The following is a 4821-nucleotide window of genomic DNA, read 5'->3' as shown; positions in this document are numbered from 1 at the left end:
CAATAACTGAAATAAAAAATACTTAAGGGATGAGCTCAGCAGGAGAGTGCAGAGAACAGGGAAAAGAATTGGTGAAATTAAAGATAGGACTATAGAAATTACCCAGTATGAACAGCAGAGAGAAAATAGACTGAAAAAAATGAGCAGAGACTCAGGGAGATGTGGGGCCATAAAAAAAAGAGATGTAATATTTGTGTCATGGGAGTTCTAGAAGGAGAGGAGAAGCAGAGAGGTACTGAAAAAATATCCAAAGAAATAACAGCTGAGGATCCCTAAATCTTACAAAACACATAAACCACTGCTATTCAACACAGTACTGAAAGTTCCAGCCACTGCAATGAGGCCAGAAAAAGAAATAAGGGGCATACATATCAGAAAGGAAGAAATAAAACTGTCTCTCTTTGCAGATGACATCATGGCCTGTGTAGACAATGCCAAAGTGTCTCCTAGAACACCTCCTAGAACTAATAGGCAAGTTCAGCAAGATAACAGGATGCGAGATTAACACGCAGAAGTCAATTTTATTTCTATACATTAGCAATGAACATGTGGAAGACAAAAATAAAAAATGTAAAAACATTTAAAATTGCTCAGAAAATGAAATAATTAGGTGTAAATCCAAGAAAACATATATAGGATTTGTGTGCTGAAAATTACAAAAGGTTATTTTAAAAAGTCAAAGATCTAAATAAGTGGAGAGATATTCTTCATTGTAGATTAGAGGAATCAACAGAATAAAGATGTAGTTCTCCCCAACTTGTCATACAGATTTAAAGCAATTTCTATCAAAATCCCAGCAAGTTTTTTGTAGATATAGATGAAATTATTCTAAAATTTATAGAGAAAGCAAAAAACCTAAAATGCATAAACAATTTTTAAAAAGAACAAGTTGGGAGGAACATTCTACTCTATTTCAAGACTTGTTATACAACTACAGCAATCAAAACTGTGGAATTGGCAGGGATAGTCACAAAAATCAATAACGTGTTAGAGAGAACCCAGACATGACCCCACATAAGTAGAGCTAAATGACTTTTGACAAAGGTGCAAAAACAATTCAATGGAAAAAAAAATTTTTTTTTCAGCAAATGGTGCTGAAGCAACTCTATATCCATAGGTATAAAAATGAACCTTGACCTAAACCTCACATCTTATATAAAAATGAACTCAAAATAGATCATAGATTTAAATGTAAAGCATAAATCTGTAAAACTTTTAGAAGAATAATCTTCAGGACCCAGGCCTTGGTGAAGAGTTCTTAGACATCGCATCAAAAGCATGATCTATAAAAGAAAAAAAAAATGATAAATTAGACCTCATTAAAATTAAGAACTTTTGCTTTGAGAAAGAGCCTGTTAAAAGGATGCAAAGACAAGCCATAGACTGGGAGAAAATATCTGCACACTACATATCTGACAAAGGATCAAACCAGGGTAATTAGCATATCCATCACCTCAAACATGTGTCATTTCTTTGTGTTGGGACCATTTGAAATCGTCTCTTCTAGTGATAGATTGTTGTCAACTATAGTTCCCTAACTGTGCTACAGAGCACTACAACTTATTCTTCCCATCTAGCCGGCATGCTTTTTTTTTTTTGTGACCGGTAAGGGGATCATAACCCTTGGTGTCAACTATAGTTCCCTAACTGTGCTACAGAGCACTACAACTTATTCTTCCCATCTAGCCGACATGCTTTTTTTTTTTTGTGACCGGTAAGGGGATCATAACCCTTGGTGTGGTGTCGCCTGCACCACGCTCAGCCAGTGAGTGCACCGGCCATCCCTATATAGGATCCGAACCTGTGGCCTCGGCACTCCCAGCGCCTCACTCTCCCGAGTGAGCCACGGGGTCGGCCCTAGCCGACATGCTTTTTTTTTGTCCTTTTTGTCTTTTTTCGTGACCGGCAATGGATCGCAACCCTCAGTGTTGCGACCGTACCGGACTGGGACCGGCAATGGGATCACAACCCTCGGTGTTGCGCCCACACCTCGCTCAGCCAGTGAGCCGCAGGTCTGTATGTGGGATCTGAACCCTCGGCGTGAGCGCCGCTGCACTCCCAAGCGGCATACTGTAGCAGTGCGCCACCGGGCCGGCCCGCTAGCCGACATGCTTTTAAAGGTTAAACTCAATATTTTGACTACACTTACTTAACTTTGTACATTCTTCACACAATCTAAAACAAGTCTTTCTTCTCCGCCTACATAGGCAATGATCTTAGAATTCTCCTCCTATCTCCTCTTCATCCTATGTTATTTCTGTCTTGTAATTTGGTTCCACATGGTTTTTAAAGATGACAATAGTTGTTATTATTAGATACATTAAATTTTCTTTTTAGGTTTATGAGCATATTTTTAACAATTTCTTTACTCCCTTTATTTCTTGCATACCATCTTTTCTCTCTGGGCATATTTTCACTCTTGATGAAGTATGTTTTTATTTTATTTACTTTTATTTATTTATTTTTATTTTTTTGGTGATTCGGCAGTACAGGGATCTGAACCCCTGACCTTGGTGTTATAATACCGCACCCTAACCAACTGAGCTAACTGGCTAGCCCATGAAGTATGTTTTTAGTAACTCTTTCTTTTCAACCTTTGTACGTGTAATAGTGTATATTTAATTTGCTCTCACTCATGAGTGAAAGGCTTTGCTAAGGATAGCGTTCTTTTCCCTACGCACCATGAATATATTTTCCCTTTCTCTTCTGGCATCTATCGGTGATAGTGAAAAGTCAACTTCTTTGTATGTAATCTATCTTTCTCATTTCTGTAGCTTTTAAAATTTTCTTTTGATATCTGAGTTTCTTCAGTTATAGCATGAAATGTTCAGGTGTAGCATAAGAGAAATCTTTCTAGTGATAGAATAATTCTGGATCTCAAATGCAGTGATTGTTACACAAATCTACACGTAATGAATGGCATAGACCTACATACACATGTTGCACCACTGCCAATTTCCTGGTTTGGGTATTATACTATAATTATGTAAGTTATAACCAATTTAACAATAATCGTCTAAGATTTGTTTATCCCCACCCACCCACCACTTACGACTTTGTATGCTTTTTTCTATCTGAGGCTTCACATCTTGCTTAATTTCCTTAAAAGTTGTATTCATTACCTTTCAAATTTAACTTTCATTTTTCCTTCTATTTTCTTGTTCTGTAACTCCTGTTAAACATATATTGCCACTTATGGATCTATCCCATTTATGTTCAACTTCTTGTCGTATTTCCATCTGTTTAACTCTCTGTGCTGGATTCCCCATGGCAGCTGACCAAGCCTTATTGGAATCATAGGTTCTCAGCCTGTTTTTACCTTTATTTCTCAACTCTCACAGCAGTTATCAATACCTGAATTTATATTATTTATTTGTTTATGGCTTTATTTTCTTTCTCTCCCAACTAGAACATACGTTCCATAGGGACAAGGATTCTGTTTTACACCCTGAAGTGCCTGGAGCAGTGCCTGGCAAAAGGTAGAAAATTGAGAAATATATTTTCATTGACAACAGACTCCTGAGGAAACAAATAATTCAGTGAACAAAGTGGACTATAAAACATCCCTAAAATTAACAGATACATTTGACAAGACGAGGCTCCCATACAGTAAATATAGCCTGTTATAAAATGAAACGTCAGAGAACAGGAAAGAACTTGGGAATTAAATAGGTAATTGGCAAAATAAAAAATTCAGTAGATGACCTTGAAGTTAGTGTCAAAGAAATTTCACGAAATGGAAAGGAAAAAGACATGTCTTTTTGCCTTTTGATAAAGAGAACAAATAATCATAATAGAAAATCTGTCTAGTCATTTCAACATCTGATAGATGCATTCCCTTCAAATACCACTTTTGCTACATCCCACAAGTTTTACTTTCTTTCCTTGTCATTTGCTCCTGAATATTTTATGATTTTTCATGAAATTTCCTTTAAGCAATGAGTCACTTAGAACTGTGTCTTTGAGTGTGTAAACATAAAGAGCTTATTTTGCTCCCCCCCCCCTTCTTTTTTCAGTACTTCCAGGGACATGGGAATTCCAGGCTTAGGCCCAAGGTTGGCACAAACTTATGTTCCAATCACTTATAAGTGGCTTCATTTCTCTTTCCTCATATAGCCTGGGGAGGATAAACAGACAGGGATTTTGTGTACTCATTCATGGATAGAACTGTATTTTCTGGATCCCTGTGATGCATGAGACCTGAGGCTTCAAATCCCAAACCTACGTGATCATAAATTCCCATTTGCTTACACATGTATTTGGTCCGCATTTCTCCCTCTCTGTCTTCAGTTCACTCAGGAACTGTGTAGATCAAATTCATTCATTGCTTTGAACATGGGTTCACTCTACATTTTTGACACCTCAGGATTTTTCCATTTTTACTTTTGAGCTCAACAACGTATGTTTAAACATTACTCTTTACCCATGCATGTCTGCATATTGAGTAGTACAGGTGATTCTAATCTATAGTCAGTTTGACATCTTTACCAGAAGGTATGTAGGCTCTTTCTCTCAGTTCACCAAAGTGTTCTTTAGCTATGACCATCTTATTATTCAATGTATTAAGTTTTTTATATTGCATAACATTTTTCTTATTCATTTATTTATAGTTGACAAATAATAATTGCGTATATTTATGGGGTACAATATGGTGTTTTTTGTTTTGTTTTGTTTTGTTTTTTCCTTTTTGTCTTTTTTCGTGTCCGGCAACAGATCGCAACCCTCAGTGTCGCACCTGTACCAGACCGGGACCAGCAACGGGATCGCAACCCTCGGTGCTGTGCCCGCACCTCGCTCAGCCAGTGAGCGGGAACCGGTCTG

This window comes from Galeopterus variegatus, unplaced genomic scaffold, assembly GCF_000696425.1.
Source record: "Galeopterus variegatus unplaced genomic scaffold, G_variegatus-3.0.2 Scaffold3199, whole genome shotgun sequence".
NCBI classification, from domain to species: Eukaryota; Metazoa; Chordata; class Mammalia; order Dermoptera; family Cynocephalidae; genus Galeopterus; species Galeopterus variegatus.
This window is presented reverse-complemented; position numbering follows the sequence as displayed.